Here is a 15,785-nt window from a genome sequence, read left to right as displayed (position 1 = left end):
GGCTTGCGCCTGCATAACTCCAATCTCTGCCTCCATCTCTGCCTGGTCTTCCCTCTATGCCTATCCGCTGTGTGTCTCTTACAAGGACACTTGTCATTGGATTTAGGGCCCATCTGGATAATCCAGAGTGATCTCACCTTCTGGTCTCTAACTTAATTATATCTGCAAAAACTCTTTTTTGAAATAAGATCACATTCACAGGTTCTAAGGAATAGAATGTGGACATCTCATTTGGGGACCACATTTAACCCACTATATGATCCACGGTCAGAAAGGCCTGAAGGTAGCAAAGGAGCTTTCCCAGGAGTGGCGATGGATTTATATTAATGACTCCTCAACCCTGAAAATAAAGTTAACAATTGGTACACCAATAGGCCTAACTCAGAGGTGAAAGCAGGGATTACAAACGAAAAGCCAGCTCTAGTCAAAAATGTATTCTGACTGCCTTCCACAATGCTTTAACATGTTGTAGTTAATTGAATATATGAAAAATTGGAATATTTTTACATAGAAGTCTGACGTTTCTGGCTTTTCTTGTAAAGTCAGATCTAACAATGTTGGGCCCATATTTCCTTTCAATAACAAGGCTGCAACCTGGCTCGCAGCTGCTCCTTTAGATGGAGCCTGAACTCTATTTGCCACAGCCCTCACCACTCCCTGTTGTTCGCTGCAGTCCCACTTTACTCATTGGAATTACGTGCTTGGCTCCTGAATTTTTGAGTTGGCAACCTCTGGTCCACAGGCATGTTATTAAGGCCAGCTAACCGCTCAGGCAGAAGTTCAAGCAATGACCCTGATTCACTCTAACCATGGAGCTAAACTCTGAAAATTGTTGTCAAAAGTTTGTGTAGACAAGAATGAGCCATTTTAGATTTGCCCAACGTAGCCATTGGCAGCCAAGACTCATAATTTAAAGATCTACAACTCTGTTACTATGACATAGATCCTACATTTTAATAGTCTAACTTCTTTCAGGCCTGGCCTTGTGTAAACACAATTTATAATCTTGAATTTTGCAGGACCAACTTAACTCCAGAAGACATTGCTTATTGCTTTATGGACCAAATATTTTATCTGTTTTAAATATACTATAAATATTATACAACATGCTGAATATTTTTCTTCTTTTGGTAAGCGTACATCTACAGAGTTTAACGGAGTTAAATCTCCTAGCACTTCATTACTTAGAACATTTTCTCAGGACACACAGGAAGACAAGTAAAAAGAAAATTCTCTTTTCAGCAGAAGTAGTTTTAACAGCTATCCACTTTTTATTTTATATTTCAGTACAGATCATAAAGGGTTGGGAATGGTCTTGAAACACTGAGATTCATAGAGACCTTCGCCATGCAAGGCTAACCCATTATTTGCAATTAGCTGACAGTTGGCAATGAATAATTAAAGAAAGTGACCTAGCTAGTGTTCCTATTGAGGTATTTTCTCTGGGATTAACTGTTCTTGCACAAACTTCCCCATGCCATTCTCAATTTTAAAAACAACATAATTTCTGTCTGTAACAGGAAGATATATTTTCATGTGTCCTAGTCTTTTGAATAAAATAAAAATTCCTTCTTATATTTTGTGCGTCTTTAAATACATTCCAATACTATAATTCAGAATTTTTAAAAAATTTTTCACACACACACACTGATTTTCTAATGGGTCAAAACCGTGATACTTGTCTTCATTAACAGTGAATACCAAATTGACTTATCAGAAACAATCTAGGTGAAATGACTTAAGTGGCAAATTGAACACAGGGTATACATGAAGCCATCACTTTTTAAAACTTTGACCAAAGTAAATTCCACAGAAAATAGGAACGTGAATGGCAAGACTGAATTTTATCTACTAAAAAGGTGCGTGTTTTAGGGTGCCAATAAAGATAATTTCTTTTTAGTATATATAAGGTACAGAAAGAGATAATCACCTTAAGAATGATTAAATAACTTTTTAAAATTTTTTAAATTTTTTACGCCTATAGCACCCTGTCTTCCTAGGTGGTCTCCCATCCAAGTACTAACGGGGCCCGACCCTGCTTAGCTTCTGAGATCAGACGAGATCAGGCATGTTCAGGGTGGCTTGGCAGTGGACTCAATAGCATCTTTTCAAAGGGACATCTCACTGCATACTTCATTAATGATGCAACAAGGAGCTTAGCTGCCCACTTAGATAATTCAACAGAGCAATTCTACCCATTTGATTGAAAACACTTTGGAAGAAATTATTCTAAGGAGAAACTCACTTTACACCATTTATATAAAATATGAAAGAGCTGAAAAGTAGAAGGTTGTCACTAATTCTCTGAAGACTACCTCCAGCAGAATTATTGTGAATGTTTACTGAAGATCATGGAAACATGGCTTAAACTGAGCAGCAAGCAGCCTGAAGAAAGGAAACATGAATTAGCTAGACCTGCTAGCTGTAACCTCCAGCCTTGACATCTGTCACTGGTTTTTGTGAATAATGAATTTCGTTCCTATAAATTACTTTGAAATAGTTGTAGTCAAAGAGTAATTCGTGATGATAAATAGCTATATCAGAGGATATTGCTGCTCAATCAATCTTCATTTTTCAAAGTGTTACTTCTTTATAGAGAAAATAGACATGGCCATTAACTGTTGGCAAGGCAAGGTTGACTAAGCAGAGATTGATAATAAAATAATTTACAAAATGTGTATTTCATTACATATGGGTCATAAAGCTTATAACTTTTTCATTCATTTCTGCTAGTAACAAAATAATCTTGAGTCATAAGCTCTGACATTTAAAAATTGTCCTCACAGAGTTTAATCTCAAAATCTCAAAATAAGTTGGTTTTTAAAATGTCTTCATTAGTAATTTTTTCAGTCTTTAAGCTACAATAACCACTATTATGGCCTCTATTGATATTGCATGTATTTAACAATTGTCTAATGAATACCTACTACTGTAGCGAGCTCAGGGAAGAGGAGGTGAAACGAAGATGACACAATCTCAGCCCCAGATAGCTTGGGATCTAGTTATGGTGGTGAAACAGACCAAGGGAGAAGCATTCGAAAAACAATGTAAGAAACTGACTATAGAGCAGAAGGACTGTCGCAAACAGCTAACGTGAGGATAAGATGAGGTGGATAGACGTGTGAAATGTCAATATAGTGCACAGAAAGGGAGGAAGGAAGTGGGATGCAGGTCCAAGAAATTTAGCAATGAAATAGCTAGATTTGATGAAGAGCACAGTGGTTGACCATATGGACTCTGAAAAGCAGTCTACTTGGGAAGGTAATTAAACATCTCCAAGCACCAGTTTCCTCACATGTAAAATGGGAATAAAATAGTCACTATCTCATAGGGTTGTTCTGAGGGCTGAATGAGACAGCCAACATATCGTGATTAGTGTGATGAGCCTGGTGTCTGTGCCACCCTGGCAATTATTATATTCCTAACTATATTTTCCCTAATTGTAACAATAGTTCCAAAATGTCTTCAATTTCTAAAATAATTTAATTTACTTTATAATACATATTGTAAATAAGTGCCATACAAAATATAATTAGATATGTTGACATTTTCCCCTCTAATTGTAGCATAAAAATGCCTGCTTGGACCCATTTATGCTTCTTGTTTCTATAAATGTTTATAAGTTGAATTCCTAGAAAAGCCCTCGTATGAATCATTACTACATGAAAAAATTAAATTTGAATGCATACTTGAATTGACAGTTACTGAGTTTGGCCTGGCCCCAGTTTTGCAGATTGATAAATCAACAGCTTTTCGGCCCATCTGTGTGGTTTCACTTATTTTTCCTCTCTTCTCTTTGCTGTCTCTTTCCCCTGAGATTTGAAGGCCCATGATGTGAGCAATTTTCCAAATTTATGACATCTTTCCAGCACAAATCACTGTCCCTAGAGACTAGTAACTAGCCTCAGTTGCTACATATGTAAAAGAATCCTTTAACAACACCTTTCTAAAGTGATAGGACACAGAGCAGTTTCGACTTTGGCACAGATAGCATGCCCAGGTAGGTATCTCCTTCTCTCATCTTTCCCTACTACTTGAGGGGTTTCGGCCAGGTGGGAAGTTTTAGGTCTGGAGAGGGGAGGATGCTTGTAGGAGCCTAGAAGCAATAAACATGGAATGGACTGGGGGCACTTTGTCGAAGGGAAGGGCAGTTTTGTGGCTTTCGCAGACCCCTCCCCACCTCTTTGAACTATTTCAGTCCCTTGCACAGGCATCTTCCCCCTACCCCCTACCCCATGGTACACAGATGACCTATCGGCTCTTGACAGGATTCTGCCAATATTACAATACACACTGGCTGAGGTTGTCTCATCAGCTTGAGTCAGGTGGCAGCAAACCTGCCAGATGTGGCTTCCTTTCTTGTTTCCCAAAATTTCATGCTTATCAGACTTAACTGGGAAACTTGTAAAAATGCAGATTCTGTGACTCCTTCCCTAAAGAGTCTGTGGTAGAGCCTTTAACAACAAAGGTGTTGTTAAAGGATTCTTTCACACACCCCAGGTGTTTCTTACAATCTGGCAGTTTTGGAAAACACTGTGTTAGCCTTCCAAGGATCACCTTTGTATCCTGATACTGAGTTCTTGCCGTCGGGAGGTGTGAGTATATGTATATATGAGCTTCCCTGATGTTGAAACACAGTTCTGACCATAGTCAGAGGTCTCGAAGCGTTCTTGACAAAGGGTCTAATCCCTGATCTCATCTCCAGGCACTTAAACTATCTGTGATATGAATGAAGTTCTTTAATCTTCACCTAAAAGAAGAAAAATTCCAAATTCCAGTTGCTCTCTTAAGCATCTAAACAATTTTGCATTGATAGTGAAAATTTTCTAGACACTGGCTGAGAAGGAGGGATAATCAAATATTTGTTGAGGGACCGAGAGAATGAATAAATGCAGTAGCTATTTTTAAAAAAATTACTGTCTGCTCAGGCCTCACTTCTAAAGAGTCATAAAATAAGCATCTATTTTTAACCTAAAGTTTCACTGATACTTTAAGAAAAAAAATGTATTATCCTTGTATATGTTCTAAAATTTCCATAATAAAAGATACAAGTATCTAAAAAACATCTTTCCTGATAAATGTTTACTGTTTGGTGCCATTAGAGATATAAAGATCTATAGATTAAAGATGTTCCTTTGAGAACATTTATTAACTATCTGACCCTCATTTCTTCTGCATATGTTTAGAAAAAAGAGAAATATTTCTCATCACTGAGGCAGTATATTTAAATAGGTAGCTTTCATGCCCAAGAATACATTTTCTCTTTGCTAATAGCAACTTGGCTGAGCCATCCTGTAAGTTAACTCTCAGTATGCATTTAAAATAACATGAACCACAGGATTATAAGAATTTTTTAAACTTAAAAATTTAGATATATTTGAATAAGGTCTGTAGATTAGATAATAGTTATTTATCAATGCCAACTGCTCAATTTTGACCACTGTACTGTGGTTATGTAAGGTACTAATAACTAAGTAGTGTACAGAAATTCTTTATGCTTTTACAATTTTTGCATATCTAAAACTATTTCAAAATAAAAAGTTAAAAATATTAAATAATTTAAAATTTAGATGCGATGTAATGAAAATTCATGTATTTACCCCCTAGATTTCATAAATGTCAACTTTCTTATTTACCTCACTTTTTAAGGCAAAATATTAAAGAAATGATCAAATCTGCTCTGTATCACTCTGTACTCCCACTAAGCAGTGAGTCGAGGTGCCCATTTCTCTTCTTCCTCTCTGGTTCTTAGTACTGTTAGACTTTTTAGTTATTTCCACTATGATGTAAAGAATGAAATTTGTTTCAATGTTCATCACATCAAAGACTAGCAAAGCTGAGCATATTTTTACAGGTTAATTGGCCATCCAGGTTTTCTGTTCTTTATATTGTTGTTCATATTCTTTGTTGATATTTTTTCTATTTCTTTTCCTTGATATCGTGGTAGCAGCTCTTTGTGTACTCTGGACAAAAGCCTTTGAAATATGCATGCAAGTCTTTGCTCATTTTGTAGCTAGTTAACTAATAAAAATTTTATTGGTTTCTTTTTTGTTGCATTATTGAGTTTATAGTTAATTTTGACATTGTACCTTCCTATTTAAAAATGTGATAATTCTCCAATTATCAAGGCCTTCTTCTACATTCTTCAATAGTATTTTGACTTTCTAAAGTATCCTATTTAGATTAAGTTAGATTTATTTGTGAACATCTTATAATTTTTATCACTTATGTAAATAAATTCTTTTTTCTATTTTCTATTTGGTTATTGATACAGTATAGGAACACTATTAAATTCTGTACAGTAATCTTATACCCAGGAACCATACTGAACTTTCTAATTAGAAATCCAGATTCCCAACTCTAATTCTTACTGGAAAGTAAATAAAATAAATAAAAGTGCTAGAGTTGAAGATCACAGGAGGATTTTTTGGAAACAACTCGGGATGTGCCATGAGTCCTTTCCACCAAATAGAGGGGAAGGGTGGGAACTTTCTCCATCTCACATTGAGATATGAAAGATTTAAAGAGCTTAGTAAAATGTGTCCTCTACAGTTTATAGTTCTATGTGGACCAGTGTTCCTGACTTCTGGTGGGAAATGTCTAAGGGATGGCTGGGTTAAGGAGAGGTGCCCGAACTGGTGGAGTGGACCACTGGAGTTGGTCAGGGCAAATGATGCTGGGATTTCTCATGGATCAGATAGCGTTCAATGGGAAAGAGCACCTATATGAGGTCATCATGAGACTTGTTCATGAGAACTGCCTCAATGTGTGAAAGACCCCAACAGGAGGAAACTGTCAGATACCCAGAGAGTTAAGGAGCTAATGATCAGTTGGACTCTCCTTATTCATGAGAATAAGAGGTGGGAAATTGCTGATAATGGGGGAAGTGTAACAAGAAAACCACAAAAGTGCCTTTGAGAGATTCCGGTAAACTCCGTAAACTCGCAGCCAGAGAAAAGTCTGTCACGTTATTGCTAGTTAGGTGAGACATTTCCTGGCATTTTAGCTCTTCTTTCCCCTTTTGACTCTTGAGGGTGAGGATTAGAAACCACAGCTAGCAAGATAGGGTAGTAAGGGTAAAGTGCAAGATTGGGAAAGGGGACAAAGGTTAAACTGCCCTCCACCACTACCTTTATAGGTTGCTAACCTGTATCAGGGCTACTTTGGGAAAAAGAAATAGTGTGTAATAAAGTTTCGATTTTAGTTGTTACATTGGACTAGAGGTGCATATTCCTGAATGTAGGATCTTATGTTATTAAGAATAACTATAAAAGTCATGACACAACCCCTAAACTTCATTCAGGGAGAGGGAAAGAATTAGATCTATTGAATAAATGTGAAAGGACAGTGGGAGACAAAAAGTTGCTCTCTGATTACATTCCTTGAGTCGTGCTTGTTTGGTGTAATCGTGATATGGCATAAGATGAGAGGCACTTTATTAGAGGGGTTACATACTGGACTTGGAAGCCAAATTTTTAAATCCTAGCTTTGTCATTTATCAGTCTAACCTTCCTGTGTTCCAGTTTTATTCTTTGTAAAGCATGTTAATTGTATTCTTATGAACATTAAGTAAGTTAATATATTTAAAAGCGCCTGCCATTTAGTAAATGGGCATCATTTACTGTAACCAAGCAGTAAATGTTAGTAGGCATGATTACAATAGTTTTTTTTTATAGTAAGTTGTAAAATTCAGTTACTACATATAGCGAAGTGGGTGTTTGAGAGATAATATAGTTACTGAAGGTGTTTGAAAATTTGTAAACAAACAGTTTTAAAAAGTACAACTCAGTTATTTTCAATATACTAGTTTAACTGTCTGAGAATGGACTTCAGGTTTTCTTCAAAGATGAGAACACATTTTTCCCCCCTCTAAAATCGAAGGCTGAGCCCTTTCATGAAGATGGAGCTTAAAGTGAAGACTGGCTTTGAGATACTTCTGCCTATTCCAAAGCCAAAGCAAAGCCTCTGGAGGCCAAGAAGGCAGCACTGAAAGGTGTCCACAGCCAAAAAAAAAAAAAAGATCCACATGTCATCCATCCTCTGGCAGCCCAAGACACTGCTGCACTGAAGGCAACCCAAATATCCTCAAAGGAGCACTCCCAAGAGAAACAAACTTGACTACGATGACCAAGTTCTCCCTGACAGCCGAATTGGCCACAAAGATAGAGGACAACAACACACTTGTATTTACTGTGGCTGTCAGGGCCAACAAGTACCAGATCGAACAGGCTGTGAAAAGCTCTATGACATTGAAATGACCAAGGTCAACACCCAGATCAGAGAAGAAGGCTTATGTTCCACTGGCTCTGACTATGACATTTTGGATATTGTCAACAAAACTGGGATCATCTGAGTCCAGCCGACCAATTTTAAACATAAAATTTTCACTATTAAAAAACAAGATTATACTTCTAACTGAATACAATTAATATTGTTGAAAATTTCATAAAACCATGTTGATTATGTTGATTAGGCTCTACAAAAGCTCATGTTAGGTAAGTTCAGATGTGGTGCCTTTGCTATTTAGCAAACCTCCCCCCAACCCTGACTTCTTGTCAGCTTCCTATTGATCTCCTGTGAGACTATTCCCAAATTCCCTAACTTCCTCAAACCTCAGCTGCTCCATTGCATCTCTTATCTTCATCTCAAGACTATCTGCTAAAAACCCTGAGAAGATCATTTGGTGAATGGTGCTCTAACTCCTGTACTGTTTTCTCAACTCTTTCCTTATTCCTTTGGTCTCATTTCTCTACAAAAAGTGCCTTTCCTTTTTTCCAAGGTGAACTTCCCAAACCAAGATCTATTTTTTGTCTACTACTACCTGTTCCATTATCTTCTCTCAACTTCATCTTCCAATTTTCCTCATATTTTTTTCCCCCAATAGCATTAGTATTCACACACTAAATCAAGAGGAAGAAAAGTATTGACAGAAGTTGAAGTCCCTAACAATGAACCAAAATAGTTGAATAACACTTTTTAATCAATCAGCGCCTAGGGAGTAGGAAGTAAGAAGAAGTAAAGGCGGTGGAGAGACACATGTAATATAAAATAAATATACATTGTGATTTTTTTAAAAACCACCTTCAATTAACATGAGCTAGTCATGTAGTGTCTTCTTAATCGATCAACTCCTATAGAGAAGAGCTATCCTTGCAAATGTTCTTCACTTTGTCCACATTCTCCCGTACACTCTCTAAACACTTTACAAATCTACTGAGCTATAAATGCAATAAATAGCACCTATTTAACACTATAGAATTTGATAAATTTTGAGACATGTATAGACCTGTGAAACCATCACCACAATCAAGTTAATGAACTTGTTTTCTCGTGCCCTCAGACAACTGCAGATTTGCTTTCTGTCAGTTTAGTTTACATTTTCTATAATTTTATGTAAATGGAATAATACAATACGCAATTTTCTTTGTCTAGCTTCTTTCATTCAGCATCAATATTTTGAGATTCACCCATGTTATTTCATTGTATTAATAACTCATTCCTTTTTATTGCCACGTACTACTCTATCGAATGGATGTACCACGGTTTGCTTACCAATGCACCTGTTGATGGACATTTAGGTTGATTTTTTAGATGTTTGCTATCATAAGTAAAGCTGTTATGAACATTCTTGTATGAATCTTTGTGTGGACATATGCTTTCATTTCTCTTGGATAAACACGTAGGGGAGGAATGGCTGAGTTAGTATGGTAGATGTATGCTTAACTTTTTAAGGAACTGACAAACTATTTTCCAAGCTGGTATAACACTCTGAACATTTTAAACATTTCAAATATCCATTTTTTGGGAGTAAATTATGTGAATAGAAAATATGCTGGGCTAAATACTGTGAATAGTACATAAGATAAGTTTTCTAAATAAAAATGATGTCTAGTCAGCTATGTTTTTGGTCAAAACCTAGGAATATAATCCCTTGCATCTGCTTTGCTGAACAACACACTTTGAGCATTCAACAACGTGAGGACACATGCCAAACAGAAATGCATTTACTGACCAAATCGCAGCTGTCCTTGGAAGGCTGCTCATTAACCAGCAGGGCTGTGACAGCACTGCAGCCTAAGCAGGGTGGCCTCGCGCCAGGAGCGTAACTATCTCATTCATTTTAATGGTCTTGGCAACTTGCACTATTCTTGTCATCTTATTTTGATGAAGATCCATGTTTCATTACCCTTCAGGGAAATTAATTTCAAATAGGCCACTGATAGCACTGTTCGTGTGTGAATATATGTATCTATATACACACAAATATTCACACAGTTACATATATAAATCTAGACATTTTCTCTTGTTCTACTAAGACTAAAGGTCACAGTTATGATTCAATTTGTATTATGACAATCTGAACAACCCCTCACTTGTGGGTTACTAAATTTAGTGAGAGACCTGTGGCATTGACTTAGCAAGTTTCCAGGAGGAGGTCAGTGTGGATAGGTGGGAGAAGCCAGGTGAACTCTGGCCAGAAACTGTGGGAAGAGATAAGGGCTCACGTTGTAACCACTGGAGCCAGGAGGTAGGGACAGATCATGATGAAGTACAAAAGTTGTCTGGGAAGCAACCTACACATAGAAGGGCACTCTTGCAGATTATTCTGATAACTTTCTGCTACTATCACCACTCATTCAAATTAAGACAAAATTCTCCTTTAAAGATGGCATTTGGAAGTTACTGACTTTCGCCATTTAATTCTGCTGCATTCCTGTTCCCCACACTATGAAATAATTTAGAGCCCACTGCATCAAGACACTGAAGGGCATCCATGTTACATAGAGATTTGTTAAGTCATAGCTTAGCACAGGCTTCAATTAGTAACATTTGTCTTTGACCAGGCCCTCCCTATTTTGCTTCCCTCCAGGAGCTGGTTGTTCCTTTGGGCTCACTCAATTTTCAGACCAAACCAAGGCAGGAGTCCACCTTGGAGCATCATGGTCTTTCCCTCTCTGGCTTTTTGGGTTCCCTGCAGTTTCAGGGTGAAGGGATTTCCTTACACTGACCTTAACCAGGTCTTTTGAGAAAAGGGAGAACATTGTTTTAATCTCTCCTTCTCCTGGGTACCCAAGGGCATCCAACAATCTTGGGCAACTCTTCACAGGTACCAACTGCCATGTTTTCCCTACTTTGCTGCTGCTTTTTTATTTCCACACTCTACCCTCTTTGGAAAAACTCCTAATTTCCATTAACTTACACACTTCTCTCCATTCAGAAAACATCTTCAGGCTGTGCCTCCTCAGATGGCAATGTCATCATGAGCTCGGTGGCTGTACACAAATCTGATATAATTCACTGGGAAGAGTGCTGTCCCAAATCTATTTTCTGGAAAGGACATTGGCTTTTAAGTCAAAAATGCTGAATTTATTTACTAACTGGGTAACATTGGGCAAGTTATATTGAACCTCAGATTCCTTATCTGCAAAATGGAGATAATATCTACCTCACAGGGTTGTTTATGAAGATTGGGTGGGATGTTGTGTGCAAAAGTACTCTAAGCAATGAGTTTCTTTTAATGCATGCGGTCAGGGAGGCGAAGGGATCTCAAAAGTGTCAGACATTTGAATCTTGGTTTGAATCTTGACTCTGGTACTAGCTGTGTCCCTGAACGACTTATTTAATTCTTGGAGTTTCAATCATCTGTTAACGTATAATTAATAATACAGAAGTCTTATAGGGATTAAATGAGATTGGGCATTTTCATGTGTACTGAGCCTAACAGACGTTGATAGAGCTAAAAGCTAGTATAATTCGATAACTTAAAATATCAAGACTTCCTGGAATCCTCTTTCTGCCCAAAGCGGGAAATCTAGTTCTTTCTACCTTTCTTTCTAGTAATTTTCAGATCCAGGCTATAAGAAAAACAATCATGAGACATTACTTTCCACCGAATTCTGAACAAATAGAAAAAAGTGGATAGAAACATGAACGTGAGTCTCCCATCTTCAAATTCATAGTAGCCATGGGAGAAAATGCTAAATGTGGTTTGACATGAACTTCTAGGAGCTGGTTGAGGCACAGCCTGACTTTTCTGTTACTCATGCCTGATTGGCTCCCTTTTCAGTTGGAAAGAGCTTTCATCCCTTCTCCTACCTCTGCACTTGGAAACTTGCTTTTATGTCATTAGGAAAAAAAAAAAGTCGCCCAGCAAAACCTCCCCGTTTCCTTACCTTTCACCTTCACTTGTTCATCCGCACCCATCTCTTCTTCTCTACATGGCTGACTCATTCAATTGCATGCCCACCACTCATTCTTTTATATGTGACCTCACTTAGTTCTAATACTAAGTTCTCTCAAATTATAAACTCCTTCCCTTCTACATACTGGCCCTTTCTTTCTTCTTCCCCCAGACATGACCATTTTCTTATTTCTCTCTCATTATAAAGTTATTGTCCCTTGACCCTGCATCTCCTTCAAACTGCTCCTCTCCCTATCATGACCAAAATGCTTCCATATATAGTCTACATACACCGGCTCTACTTCTTGACCTCCTCATCATACCTGAGTTGCATGTGGCCTCTCTGCCAGCACCGTTTCCCACTTTCTGACCCTTCAAAAGACAGTCTCATTTTGATTTTTAGTCACCAGGACTTATCTACAGTTAATAACACTGTAGATCCATACCTCTCTCTCGAAATTCCTCCCTCATCCTCTATCACATCCCTCCTCTTTGGGTTTCTTTCTACTTTTCTTATCATTATTTCACAGCCCTCTTCAAAAACAAGTCTACCTCTGCCAGTCCTTCCAGGTTGGGTTTGCCGGAACTCTGTCCCTTGCCTTGCTGTTGTTCTTAGTTTGTTCACAACCCTTGAGCAATCTCATTTACCTAGGACTGGCTACATAATTTGTGGGGCCTAGTGCAAGATGAAAACGCAGGATCCTTTGCCCACAATTATTATAAATTTCAAGACAGCAACAGCAGAATATAAAACCAAGCACGGGCTTTTTGTGACTATATAAGTTGTATGTCCCTGAAGTTGGCCCTATATTCAACTCCAGAGCTTTAAGTACAGAGTCTCCTAGGTCCAATTTCCAGCCCAGAGCCCTCTCTTGAGCTCTAGGCTTAAACACTATTCTGTATGAACATCACTTCCTCTTGCTCCAGGTAGACTTTTGTTTAAATCCTGGTAAGTGCTTTCATTTACTAGCTTTGAGATATTGAGCAAGACAACCTCTCTGAGCTTCAGAATCTCAGTGTAATATCTGCAAGGTTATGGGAAAGCTTTTGCAAGTATCAAGCTGGTAAGTCAATATCAGATGTTGATAATATATCCTAAAAACATTTATAAACTGTCCACATTTATAAAATGTAAAAAGTCCTGAAGTAGAAGACTTAGTAGCTGCTGCAACATAAATGCTGGCTGTTCATCCATTTGTTTGGAAATTGTGCAAATCAGTACACATAAGTAGTAACCCTTGCAAAGAGCTTGAGAATAATTGTTGCCCCAAAGGGTTTTTTAAAAAATATATGTAATGTTGTATTTCAATGAAAGAACAAGGACTCTGAGAGTGAGTTCATCTAGCAAGGATCTGATCAGTCTGGTTCTAGGAACTTGACATTATGTGCTTTGAGCTGATGGCTAGGCTCCAATCTAATATAAGCAAAGAATGTGAACTCGCATAGCAAAACCAGAACATGACTGCCAGGCTTGGGCTGCAAACACCCATAATGAGATTGCAAGTTTGGTGAGTGATGGGTGTATTTCCAACTTTGTACTGGACATTACAACCAAGATATTTTTTTTGAATCTAAAACTCAATATGCCCCATACAGAACTTAACGATTCCCTTCCTTCTCAAAGCTGCTTCTTTTTGTCAATCCTGTATGTCATTTACTGGTATCAATGACCATCAGCCACTGAATCTAAAAACCCTGATCAATTTTTACTCTGCTTTTCCTCCTTCACTCTAGCAACTCCCATCCCCCATACACAACCAGAATCAGTAAGTACATTTAGAATCCATAGAGATGATGATGGTCAGATTTGATCGGATAAGAACAATAAACAGCTCTGTATGACGAAAGACATCATAAATAAAAGACAAATAACAGACCAATTTAAATACTGTTTATGATATTGATTTCATAGTTATAGCCCCAATTGTATTAATATTGTGATTATTGGTTGTCATATTTTCTCATTTCACAGATAGAATTATCATGCAGACTATTTAAAATGCCTACAAATCAACAGAAAAAAACTCAAACATAAATGGAAAAGTAGGCAAAGAATATGAGCATACAATTCACAGAAATAACACAGATGATCCATATACTTTTGAAAAGAATCTCAATCTAGTAATGATCAGGGAACTGCAGATTAAAATGGTAAAATATAATTTTCGCCCATCAGATTGATTGAAAAAGAAAAAGGGGGCAGGAGGATGGGGATATGGGTAAAAAGGTGAAGGGGATTAAGAGGTGCAAACTTCTAGTTACAAAATAAATAAGTCATAGGGATGTAATGTATAGCACAGGGGCACAGTCGATGATATTGTAATAACTTTGTATAGTGACAGATGGTTACCACACTTATGATCATTTCATGAGGTATGTAAACGTTGAATCACTATGTTATACACCTGAAATTAATATATCATTTATCAACAATACTTTAATATAAGAACAAAAGATAATTAAGTTTTAGTCAGGTGGTGGCAAAAAGGTTGTATCTGAAGGCAAGCAATAAAAAGGTTTTATGTACCCTTTGACTCAGAATTTCTACTGGTAGATAGCTATCCTTAAGAAATTCTTGCACATTTGCACAAAGAGGCATATATAAAGATAGTTTCACTGACTTTCTGTAGTAGCAAAAAATGGGAGGGATAACCTAAATGTACATTTGTTGGGAAAAGTTAAGCAAATTATGGTATATCTATACAAGAATATAAAAGAACAGAAGAAAATGTGTTTATAAATTCTAACTTGGAAAAACATTGTTAAGTGAAAAAAAATGTAGCTTCTGTAAAATTAAAATAAAGTGAAACTTAATTGTATCATACTAATAAAAATGTGATTGTACAGGTCTGGGAGGGTCTGTGTCCCACGATGGTCAGGTGGGGAATGTCATGGTGGGAGAGGAATGAAGATGAGAAAGACACTTTTTTATTCTACATAATTCCCTATTGGAACTTGTGTAACAAAAATGGTCATATAATTGCATAACTTAAAACTGTGATGATTTTAATTACTTTAATAAAAATATGGCTTAGACATTTTATCATCTTACTCTTGGACCAAAATACTTGATTTTATCTGACTAGCATGCATGTTTGTGCAAACCAAGGCAGTATTCCTCACAGTAATGTTAATAAACTACCTCTACCTGAACCCCTTGACATGCCTGGAAAAAAAAATAGAAGTGCCAGGCCCCACTCTCAATGGATTTAATTCAAAAGATTTGGGGTGGTCCCAGGAATTTCAACAAACCATGATCAGAGCTGGAGAAAACCTGGGACAGGGAATTGACTTTATTTGAGTTTCACTGGCCCTTGAATGGTTTTAAATTTCTGGTTCTCTTTATGGAGACTAGAAAATAAGGCCAAATTAGCATAGGGTAGGAATAAGACACTGTAATTTAACAGCTAAATTTTCAAAAATGCTGCCCAACCACCTGTGTTTGTGGCTGCAGGTGCTGACCTATGCCTACCTGAAGTGGTTACTTGTATGCAAATCCACACCTGCCAGATTTGTACCAACTGAGTAGGTAATAGAATGCATATTCTATTCTGCTTCCTATTTCCAGGGTTTGGGTTTCTGCCCCTAATTATGGCTGGAGGGA

General features: G+C 37.3%; 1 pseudogene; it reads right to left on the bottom strand.

The window, feature by feature from the left end:
* Positions 1-1,975: 1,975 nt before the first annotated feature.
* On the bottom strand, positions 1,976-2,094 carry LOC120608340 (uncharacterized; annotated as a pseudogene).
* Positions 2,095-15,785: the final 13,691 nt, after the last annotated feature.

The sequence above is a fragment of the Pteropus medius genome, unplaced genomic scaffold (assembly GCF_902729225.1).
Source record: "Pteropus medius unplaced genomic scaffold, Ma_sr-lr_union100, whole genome shotgun sequence".
Classification (NCBI taxonomy): Eukaryota; Metazoa; Chordata; class Mammalia; order Chiroptera; family Pteropodidae; genus Pteropus; species Pteropus medius.
Note: the sequence above shows the minus strand (reverse complement) of the source record. Positions and strands in the feature narration are given on the sequence as shown.